This window comes from Lissotriton helveticus, chromosome 6 (assembly GCF_964261635.1).
Source record: "Lissotriton helveticus chromosome 6, aLisHel1.1, whole genome shotgun sequence".
NCBI lineage: Eukaryota > Metazoa > Chordata > Amphibia > Caudata > Salamandridae > Lissotriton > Lissotriton helveticus.
Window position 1 is genome coordinate 1,339,314,680 of NC_136067.1, and position 12,230 is coordinate 1,339,326,909.

The 12,230-nt window shown below is 44.5% G+C and overlaps 1 protein-coding gene across 1 annotated transcript in view; it reads right to left on the reverse strand.

Moving 5' to 3' along the window:
- ACSS1 (acyl-CoA synthetase short chain family member 1) overlaps window positions 1-12,230 on the reverse strand; it is a 1,294,163-nt gene that overhangs the window by 268,694 nt on the left and 1,013,239 nt on the right. The gene's annotated exons all lie outside the window — the stretch shown is intronic.

A 12,230-nucleotide genomic window follows, 5' to 3' on the forward strand; every position in this document is an offset into this window, starting at 1 on the left:
CAGAATGCTCTGCCAGTGATAAAATTCTAAAAACTAGACAAATGCCAATGGTTAAAAGATCCCTTCCAAGACATCCTTGGGATGAACTAGCCATAGATATAGTTGGTCCTTTGTCTGGTGTAAGTGATACACCTTATCTTTTAGTTCTTATGGATCTTTATTCCAGATGGATTGAGGTGAGCGCTGTAAGGGAGACCACATCTGAAGAGGTAATAAAGTTTCTAGATACCATCTTTAAAAAAAGAAAGTTTCCCTAATAGCCTCTTATCAGATAATGGTCCACAATTTTGTTCGAGGGTTTTTGAAGAGTTTTTGGAAAAATCTGGTATTTTACATAAAAAATGTTCTTTGTACCATCTAGAAACCAACGGTGCTGTTGAGAGGGTTAATAAAACCCTGAAGGAGGCTATACAATTAGCTAGATCATCTGGATTAAATTGGAAATCTGTCCTTCAAGACAGAATAAATGCTTATCGCTATGCTCCCCACACGACTACAGGTAGATCTCCCTTTGTTTTATTTAAAGGAAGAGCTCCCAACACCTATCTATGTCCTGGTTGGATGGATCTTAATAAAGGTCTGGTTGATAATGGAATAGGTGAATGGCGAAGGAGGGAGGAGAAAAAGCAAGATGAGAGAAAGTTTTATTTCGATAAAAGAAAGTGTGTAAATGCTCAAAAAGTTCTTGTTGGTGATCTAGTTCGTATCAAAGCTCCTGTTGGTTGTAGAAATTGGTCCAAGTTTTCGGATGTAAAAGCAGTTGTGAAAATATTCAGAAATGCCATTAAAACAGAGGATGGTAGAATTTGGAATAAAAGCAGAGTTGTTGTCGTTAAGTCAAGAATACCTGTACCTGATCTCTCTCATGATAGACAGGGTGTATCTCATTCATTTTCCAATCCTGCCAATGATCTTAATTTATCCATGTTTCCCTCTAGATGTCAAAGAATACGTAGACCACCCTCCTATTTGAAAGACTATGCTTTATGACTCTTTCATTTTCATTACTGTTATTATTTTGTTGTCACTCTATTCATTGTTCTTGTTTTTCTGTTGGGGGGGAGATATGTGATGGTGCTTACTTATTAGTTACTGTACCTTTAATGTACCAAGAACCTTCCTATAGTGGTTCTGGAACCATGCCTTGACAATGTTCTCTCTTGTGTCAGTTGTTATGCTGTCTCCTGTGGCTGAGGTTTAATAAATACCTCCTGACTCATGTTTCTGGTTCCTGAGCTTTTATTTATGTAGAGGACACTACACTGTGTTCCTTTTAAATTGCAGGAAAGGCTCCTGGATTGTGAGAGCCTGCAATTCTCCAATACGTCTTGCCGGTGTGAGGGCAAGGAGGAGAGCCAATTTCCATGAAAGGAACTTCATGTTTGAACGATGAATTGGTTCAAATGGGCTTTTCATGAGTTGAGTGAGGACTAGATTCAGGTGCCAAGTAGGGGGCGGAGGCCTCACTGGTGGATAGACCCGGAAGAAGCCTTTTAGAAATTGTTTAACAATCCTGGAAGACCACAACGAAGGTCCAGACTCAGACCGTCTGTATCTTGAAATGGCTGCCAAATGAACCTTTGTAGAAGAATGGGCCAGCCCCGACTTAGCCAGGGACAAGAGATAAGGCAGAAGCTGATGAGGCTTTGAAGTAAAGGGGTCAACTTCCTCTCTCCTGCACCAAATACAAAATCTCTTCCATTTGAAGCGGTAAGTCCTGTTCGTGGAAGGAGCTCTCGCCTGGTAGAGGACTTCTTTAATTTCGTTTGAGATGGGGAGATTCATACATTCTCGCTGCTCAGGAGCCATGCTGTCAGGTGTAATGACTGTGGATCTGGATCCAAACCTGTCCTTCGGACATTGTAAGGAGATCTGGAATAGTGCTCAAGGGGAGAGGAGGAGCTAGTGACAACAGATGGAACTCCGTGTACCAGAACAGTCTCAGCCAAGCAAGGGCTATCAAGATCATCCTGCATGATTCCACTTTGATCTTCCTGATAAGCCTCGGGATCTGTGGGATGGGGCGAAAGGCGTAGACAAATGTCCTTGACCAGGCTATCAAAAGCGCATTCCCCAATGATCCTCGATGGTGAAGCCTGCTTGCATAAGAACGGCATTTTTTGTTGGTCGGTGTGGCAAAGAGATCTATTGCTGGTCTGCCCCACTGGCTGAAGACCTCTTCTAGAACTCGCTGGTTCAACTCCCACTCGTGACTGACTGAGGATAACCTGCTCAGCCTGTCGGCGTTCTCGTTTAGAACTCCTGGCAAGTGTTCTGCCTTTAGCGACATCCCGTGAAGGATCGCCCATTTCCAGATATCTTGAGCTTCCTGCGACAAGGGAAGAGACCTGGTTCCTCCTTCCTTGTTCACGTAATGCATGGCCGTGGTGTTGTCCGTCCTGATGAGCACTTGTAAACCTCCTAGGCGCGGGAGAAAGGCTTGTAGAGCCAGTTTTATTATTCTTAGTTCCAAGAGATTGAAGTGGAGCCGTCGATCGTGAGGAGACCAATGGCCACTGATATGTAGGTCTTGCATCACTGCTCCCCAACCCTCCAATGACGCGTCCGTTGTCACTACTTGAGGAGATGGATCACTTACGAAGGATAGACCTAGGGACAAGTTTCTCTGGTCTGTCCACCATAGGGCCGCTCTTCTCATCGCCGAAGTGACGGTCACCCTGTCGTCGAATGATCCGTGAATCTGTTGCCATTGGATGTCCAGTTGTTCCTGCAGAGGACGCATTCACAGTCTGCAGTGAGGAATCAGAGATATGCATGTCGAAATTAACCCCAGCAGAGATTTGTAGCGGTGTACTGAAAGACACCTTCTTTTTCATAAGTCCCGAGCCATGGTCTGCAGTTTTTCCCACCTCTCTAGGGTTGGGAAAGCCTTTGAGAGTTTTGAGTCCAGGATGGCTCCCAAGAAACGTGCCTTTCTGGACGGAACCAGAGATGATTTGTCTGTTCAAAGTGAGTCCTAGATTTCGAAACAGGTTTGTACAAGCCTGAACAGCGTCCCGCGCTGCTCCCCAGGACGTGGCCTTCAGCAACCAGTCGTCCAGGTAGGGGAAGACTTGAAAATGATTCCTTCGCAGGAATGCCGCTACTGGCGCCAGCACCTTTTTGAAGATCCTCGGGGCTGAGCGAAGACCAAAGGGTAAAACCCTGAATTGAAAGTGGCTCTTGGCTACTGTGAATCGTAGAAACCTTGTTTGTGCTGGGTGAATCGGTACGTGAAAGTACGCATCCTCGAGATCGAGCGTGGCCATGAAATCCCCCGGATTGATCAGCCACAATATGTCTTGAAGAGAGACAATCCGGAAAGACAGGGAGATGAGATAGGTGTTGAGCTCCCTGAGATCTAAAATGGGGCGCTATTTCTCTAGCGTCTTTTTTACCAGGAAGAACCTGGAATAGAACCCCTGTCCTCTTTGGTCGGAGGGAACCGGCTCTATAGCCCCCTTCAGGAGCATTTGATGAACTTCGAGCCGCAGAAGACGCAGGTGTTTCGATGGAATGGCTGCAGGCGGCTTGGGTGGTGGGATTTGAGTAAATTCCAAGGTATGGCCCTTTCGAATTATGTTGAGCACCCAATGGTCCGATGTTATCTTGGACCAATTCTGAAGATATTGGGATACCCTGCCTCCAACTGACGACTTCTTGGAGGAGGATACAGTAGGAAGAGCCAGGAGGCCGCTATTGTCGCTTGGACGTATCACGTCCCTGGCGAGCCTGTTTCCCTTTGTTGTAAGGCCTGGAGTAATTGGAGGATTGTCCCTGCCTTTGTTGATAAGGCTGGCGGTATTGTTGGGAACCTGAGCCGTAGGATGAGTATCTCTGTTGTTGATAAGATCCTCTGTAGTTTGTACCTCTGCCTCTGGACCCTTTAAAAGGAGTTTTGCGGTACTGAAGCGTACCCAAAGATCTGGCGGTCTCGGTGTCTTTTTTGATGTCTTGGAGAGTGTCGTCAATCAATTTTCCCGAACAGTGCTTCTCCATCAAAAGGAAGATCTAAGACTTTATTTTGGATCTCGGGTCGAAACCAGGTCGCCTTCAGCCATCCCTGGCGACGGAGGACTGCAGCTCCAGCCAACGAACGAAACGCCGTCATGGCAATGTCCATGGCACAGTCAATGATCTCCATTAAAGTTGCCTCTCCTTCTTGTCAGACCTTTTTTGCCTTTGCTTTCGATTCTGGAGGAAGCTGATCCAGAAACGTTGCGACATCACACCAAAGCTGGTGGTCATATCTACCCAATATTGCCAGGGCATTAGCTGCCTGCAACAGGAGACTCGCCATTGAAGAGAATCTCTTCCCAGCATTGTCCAATCTCCATCCTTCCTTGTCTGGAGGAGTTGTTAAAGGAGTAGAAGGGTTGCGGGATTTTCTCTGTGCCACTTGAGAAATGACAGAGTCCAGTCTTGGGTGGCCCGTTAAGGCAGCTGGACCATCCTCAGGCGCTTTGTACTTTTTATCCAGACGCGGTAGTACAGGGACCACCGTAGCTGGGCATTTCATAGCCTTAAGGCCTTCCTCCCACAGATGTTGCACTATTGGTATGGACCTTGTCGTCTTCCTATACGGTTCCTTGAAATCATACAAGAAACATTCGGTGGCCACCGCAGGCATTGCCAACTTGAACCTGCCAGCCGCTCTTCCCATCAGCTGATGAAAACCACCTACATCCGCTGGCGGGGAATCCACCGGATCCGGACATGGAGAGGGAGGGTCCGGAATGATGTATTCATCCCATTCAGTAGCTTGATCAGTTCCATTATCCGAATCATGATCCTCATCCGAGGAATAATCATGGCTGTCTGCTGGTCTGGAAGGTTCTTGTGGAATTGATGCCTGTGGCTGAGGGGACACCTGAACAGGTAACTCAGGAACAACCGCTGAGGCAGGAGCCGAGACAGGCGCGGCTTGCGCAACTGGAGCCGGAACAGTCCCTGCAGCCCTAGATTTGTAATCTTGCAGCATCTTATGCAGGTCTTGAAGGAAAGAACATGGTACCGAAACCATGTCTTGACCTGAATAATGCTGTGATTGGGCAGCCTGATGACGATAACCATCTTCTTGGTCATACCCTCCTTCAGAGTCCGTCTCCTGACACTGGACCAGAAGTTGAGAGGGACTGTTAACGTAGCCATATGAGTCCTGATCATCCTCATCTGACTCCTCCTCATCAAATAGCAGAGCTGGTGGGAATGGGGTTACTCTTCTAGGAGATGTCATCTCCGGTGTAATTCTTGTCAAAGAAATAGTGATTCTTTTCTCTGATGCAAAGATCGTCGACTGAATGCAGTCGTCTTCGACTCCGTCGACGGAACATGCCTCGTCGACGCTTGAACACTCGACGACGAGATAGGCGTCGTCGATGTCGTTGACGATGAGACTGTCGACATTACAGCCGTAGTCGTCGTTATTGTTGTCGCCGTCGAGGCCCTCGTCAACGACACGGACGTCGTCGATATCGTCGTTGTCGCTGTCACCCTCGTTGTCGACTTTGCCGTCGACGTTGATGTCGTCGTCGACCCTTTCGTCGACAATGCCGTCGTCTGTGACCTTCTCATCGACGCTGTTGTAGCTGTCGTCGATGCTTCCATCCTCGCAGACGATCCCTTCGTCGAGTGTTCCGTCGACGAGCCCGTCGACGTAACCAGTCTCAGTTTTGGCTTCGATTTCTTCGTCGACGGAACCTCCGTCGACGACGCCTTCATCGTCGATGACTTGGAACTTCTGTCAGAAGATTGGGAAGAGGGTTTCTTGAAGACTGGATCAGTCTTCAAACCCTTAGAAGGCGTAGATGGTCCTACCCTCTCCTTTTCACTATGGTGAGGAGATTTGCCTGGACCGTGGCTCTCAGACTCTCTGGGGGTCTTTTTTGAGGCCTTAGAAGGATGTTCCACAGAAGAAGAAGGGGAACCCCTACCCCTTTTGACTGACCTTCTAGATGACACAGCTGACGATGATTCCTCACTGTCACTGGAAACTGCGTGTTTCCTTTCCTTCTGTTTTTGGAGCCAGGTCAGAAGTCTACCAGCACGATCCCGGTGGGTCTTGATAGAAAAAGAGCAGCAGATCTTGCAGTCCTCTGCCTTATGATCCGGATAGAGGCAATAAATACAATCCTTATGTTTATCCTCCACAAACAACCTTTTTTTGCCACAGGTGGAACATGGTTTGAAAAGGGCCTTCTTCTCCTTGTCAGCCATCCTTGTACAATCCTGAAGAGAAATCCTGTAGAAAACTTTTGAAAAGAGATGAAATGAGCAGAGCTCAAAGGAGACTCCCTAAGCACAACGTGCGGTAGAAAATCTGAGGCTCTGAGGTTCCTTCAGGAGGGTGCAATGGGGTGAGGCTCTTCTGATTGGCTGATGCCTAAGTTTGGTCTCTTTTACAAAAAGAGGGTGATATGCTACAAAAAGGAATGAGGCTTAGGCCTTTTTCTTTCTCTTTTGTACCTACTGATATGTTATTTTTGTTACCGAGACTCCCATTCCGACGACGGGGAATGATACAAAAGCATGGGAATCTATGAAAGTTCCAATACTGGGGCAACTTGGTAGAAGACGTTTTAACAAAGGTCACCATTTATATGTAGATAACTTCTACACTGGTGTGCAGTTGTTCACGGAATTGGCCAAAGTTTACACTCTTGCCTGAGACACAATCCGCTCTAACCGTAAAGATTTCCTAAAATAAATTGTTTGTCAAAAGCTTGAGTGGGGACAGTGCAGTGCGTTGCGTAGTGAAAAACTTTTAGGTGTGAAGTTTGCAGACAGGAGAGATGTCTGCATGCAGACTACCATTATTGATGAAAGCACTTCACCTGTGACTGTTTAGGGATAGGTTGCTGAAGTGCGCAAACGTGTGTGCATTTTAGACTATAATAGTCACATGGTCAGTGTTGATAGAGTAGATCAGAGGTCGGAACCTTACACTGCTCTTTATAAGGTTCACATTTGGTGTGAGAAGTTGGCTATCCATCTTTTCACTTGGCAACCTTTAATGCTTTTGTTGCAATTAAGGATTGTTCTCCTGAGTCAACAATGACTTTTGTGAAGTCCGTGATAGGCAGCCTTGTTGTAGTGGAACAGGCAAGTGTTTCTAGAATTGGAGGGGTGGAAGATGTGGCTGGAATGAAAGATCACTACTTTCCTGATCATATTTCTTCCACACCCACAAAAGACTCTCCCAATAGGAAATGTAGAGTCTGTTTGCGAAGGGGTACACAGAAGGAGACTTGTATGTACTGCCCTGAGTGATAGCGGCGTGTGCAGACTGGTAGTGTGCGTGGACTAGCGCTTGGCTGGTGGTGTGCGTGGACTGGCGCTTGGCTAGCTTGTGCGTGGACTGGCACTTGGCTGGTGGTGTGCGTGGACTGATGCTTGGCTGGCAGTTTGTGTGGACTGGCGCTTTGCTGGCATTGTGTGTGTACTGTCGCTTGGCTGGGGGTGCTTGGACTGGTGCTTGGACTGGCGCTTGGCTGATGGTGTGCTTGGACTGGCGCTTGGTTGGCGGTGTGTGTGGACTGGGGCTTGGCTGTGGTAATGCGTGGCCTGGCGTTTGGCTAGTGGTGAATGTGGACTGGAGTTTAGCTGGCGGTGTTTGAGTAGTGACTTGCTGCTGGTCACTACATACAAAGGTAGCTAAATGCCAGTCCACACAATCTGTCAGCCAGTGTGGTTTCTGTGTCATGCATGTGGGCATGTGAAAGTGATGGGCCCTTGAATTGCCTTGTCTGTTGATTTGAGTGTTGTTATGTGCTGGGCCCTTGACTGGAGGTGTGACTGGTTTTGTGTGGGTCACACATATGAAAGGTGTATGAATGGCCTGTAAAGAGGCTGATGCCTTGTTGTGACTTACCGCTCACGAGCTGTGAGTCAATGGTTTAGTTTCTTGTTCTTTCAATTATTAACATGCATTTCCTTTTTGTGAAATCTCTTGTTAATAAACTTTAATTCACTGAACCATCACTCACCCTCGTGCCAAATCTAACCAGTATGTGTGTGTGCTTGAGGAATAGATGGTTGTGCAGTAATTATTGTCTTTTTACTCTTTTCCTACCAAGGTATACATCCCTCTAGGAAAAACCAACCAACTCGTAAACCAACTTTCGTAAACTAAACACCCAGGGGAGTACATGGGGATGCCTCTTGTGGATACTAACAAGTTATCTTACCCATAATATCCTGCAAACCTCAACATGTGACTAATGTCACATTTTCCTTGCAATACTGTGCCATAATTTTCACGCTTCAGAAAGAAACCACGAATTTCAGACCACCCTAGCATTTCCCCCAAGTCTCCTGATAAAAAAGGTACCTCACTTGTGTGGATGGGCCAAGTACCTGTGAAAAGGAAGGGCCCAAAACATATTGTGGAGACAACAACTTTATCTATCACAAACCGACCAGGTTTTTCGTCCTGGGCTTGCCCGCCATCTCAGGAAACCTATCTCAACCAGATATTTCTGCAAACTAGACAGTGAGGGGAGTCCAGGGAGGTATGGCTTACGTGGATCCCCCAACATTTTCCTACCCAGAATCCCCTGCAAACCTCAAATTTAGCTGAAAGAATTCTATTTTTTTGTGTGGATAAGTTGAAGGATCATTGGGCTGACACAAACTTCCATCCACCCAGCATTCCCCAAAGTCTCCCAATAAAAGTGGTACCTCACTTGTGTGGGTAGGCCTGGTGCATACGGCAGGCAAAGGGCCCAAAAGTATTGTACAGATATCAAAATTACCTATCACAAAATGACCTGGTTCTGCAAGGGGGTCACCTGCATTTTTGGTCCTGGGCTCGGCGGCCATCTAGGGAAACCTACCTCAGCCAGGCATTTCTACAAACTAGACAGCCGGGAATTCCATACAGGTATGGCTTGCGTTGATCCCACAACGTTATCCGACCCAGAATCCCCTGTAAACCTCAAACTCAGCTGAAAAAATCTCATTTTTGTCATATTTCTGTGTGGATAAGTTGTGGGATCACTGGGATGACAGAAACTTCCATCCACCAACCATTCTCCAAAGTCTCCCAATAAAAATGGTACCTCACTTGTGTGGGTAGGCCTAGTACCCGGGGCAGGGAAGGGCCCAAATGTATTGGGGAGACATCAAAATTATCTACCACAAAATGACCTGATTTTGCAAGGGGGCACCTGCGTTTTTGGTCCCGGGCTCAGCGCCTATCTACGGATATCTACCTAAGCCAGATATTTCTGAAAACTAGACAGCCAGGGGAGTCAAAGGAGGTATGCCTTTCATGGAGCTCCCAATAATTCTCCTACGCAGAATCCCCTGCAAACCTCATATTTAACTAAAAAATCTAATTTTCCTCACCTTTCTCCGTGGGATCACTGCACCGGGACAATTTGCTTTTTATAAGCTAAATTTGAGTTTTTCAGGGGATTCTGGGTAGGAAAATGTTGGTGGATCTAGGCAAGCTGTACCTCCCTACTCTCCCCCGGCTCCACAATACGTTTTGAGCCTTCCCCTGCAGCAGGCACTAGGCCTACCCACAAAAGCGAGGTACCATTTTTATCGGGAGACTTTGGGGAATGTAAGGTGGGTGGAATGTTGCAGATCCATGCAGATTGCAGAACTTTCCATCACAGAAATGTGAGGAAAAACTATTTTTTGACAAAGTTTAAGGTTTGCAAGGGATTCTGGGTAACAGAACCTGGAGAGAGCCACACAAGTCATCCCATCCTGGATTCCCCTGGGTATCTAGTTTTAAAACATTTATAGGTTTGCTAGGCTTCCCTAGTTGGCGGCAGAGCTAGGGTTCGAAATCCACAGCTAAGCACATTGCAAAAAAGGGTTTGTTTTCACTGGAAAAGTATAATGTATCCACGTTGCATTTTGGGTCATATCCTGTCACGGACACTAGGCCTACCCACATAAGTGAGGTACCATTTTTATCGGGAGACTTAGGGTAACACAGAATAGTAGAATACGTGTTATTACCTTTTGACTTTCTTTGCATTTCTAGGACACTTTGTAAAAAAGCAGTCATTTTGAAAAGTGACTTCTAATTCATAGGCTTGTATGGGTACTCACAATTTTGGAGATGTGCAAATAACACTGTTTCTAAACTCTATATTTCGTTCCCATTTCATTAATATACATTGGTTTCGTTGGTACCTATTTTTTACTCTTTATATTTTACCAAATGAATTGCAATATACCCGGAATACATTGAAAAACCATTGCAAGATGTAGCACAGTTATTTGCTATGGGGTCCTCAGGTTCTTGGTGAAACTACAAGTCCGATATTGTATTGTATTTGGATTCAAATTTAACCCCCTAAAAACCAAATTTATGTTTTTTAATCGTCATAAGTTCCTTAAGCGTAGTATCAAGCTGGGCTCTATGCCACTAGAGGAGATGAAACAATTTGATTACCTACGGGTAAGGCTGACTAGTACATAGTCATGGTCCCCACAAATAGTAAAAAGTCAGCTTTCGCTACTATATAAGTGGTTTAATTACATCAAAGGATGAATGGTCAAATTGGGCATGAGTGGTTTGTGGCTTAACCCTGAAAGCATTCAGAAAAGGTCTCTGAACTCCTTTAAAAGGTATTGGATATATGTAGATGAGAATTTCCTTTGCAGGAGTACAGCAGGGACACTGACAAATAGGTTTTTAAGCTTAAAGATAATATCCAGCAGGAACACTTTTTGAACCGCATAGAACCACTGCTTGCGAAATCCTTACATCTAAAATTTAGGTACAGCATTCTTCCAGTCAATAGTTTCTGCATTAATTGGAATGGTCTTAATGTTTTATCCAGTTGTCCTGTGTATGAGGGTGTTTCTGAAACAGAAGTACAGTTTGTATTCTTTTGCCTAAGTACAAACATATTAGGAAAATATGGTTGTTCCCCATATCTCGGATCCTGGCTGCTAAAGGATTAATTCAGATTACCAGGATATTAAAAAGTGATCGTACAGAATTTCTATTTTTTGTATTGTCCAGATATTTGTTATTTGTATGGAGATTGAGAAATAGGACACTGTCAAACCCGATCACAAAATGATCTAAAATAAAGCACTTTATATGTCCATATGTCATTACGAAAAAATAAATTAAGTTGTAAGAACAGGGAATTTTATGGGATCTTAATTAATGACAGTACTGAATTTATTCATCTAACATAACTTCTGCATGAAATTGACCGTTGAGTCATGCTAACCATATTCCATAAGTACGTAAGTAATATAAATAAATCGTACATGAACTGGATATAGGTAACTGAGTGTATTATTTTACCATGATGGATAATACAACTTTTAGCTAGTCTTACAAAGAAGTATCTTTTATCCGAAAAAAAACATGTTTGTTAACATTTGTGAATGATATGTAGATTTTATCTTGTTGGAGGAGCTGTCTTCTCCCCCACATCAATACAATTCATTGTAAACATTTTGATGGAGCTGTTTACTCAACACTTTACTAAACCACAAAATTGGTAGCCAATTACTACAGTCACTTTATGAACTTTTGAAGCACTTGGTATCCTCAAGGATCTGGAGATGAATATTGAGATTGAGATTAAGCCACTTAAAATTAAATCCATGTTGGCTGAGGAATGGAGGGGTATTTCCCAAAGCACCAGGATGACTAAATACACTCTCTGGTATAGTAGTGTTTGTATTTCTCTCAATATTACTTTATTGTGAGGACGGGGAGAAGCGGAAATATTTTTTATTGTACTATGATGCTGTGCATTTATCGTTTTCTTTATGAAACAAAAGAATAACGATACTACTATTACAAGTCCTATATATCCTCGCAACCAGAAGTGTTCAGCAGATGTACCAGTGTATTGCTTTAAAAAATTTGTCATTCTTAGAAGGAGTGAAAATGTTGGCACAAATGGCTGTTTTTTTCATCTCAATTTCAATATTTTTTATTTTCAACTGTTAGTTTCTATTAAAAAAACTTTGAAGGATCTACACAAATGACCCCTTGATGAATTCAGAATTTTGCTTACTTTCCAGAAATTTATAGCTGTCCTGGATCCATTATTGCTTTCAGACCCATTTCTACCACTAACTGGAACGAGGTAGAAAGCACAAAAAAAGAGCAAAAATAGGCTATGTCCCAGTAAAATGCCAAAACTGGGTAGAAAAGTTTGGTTTTCTGACAACAGTCTGCATGTCCCTGAAAGCTGAGAAGATAGGGATTTCAGTTCCACAAACCCATTGTTGATACC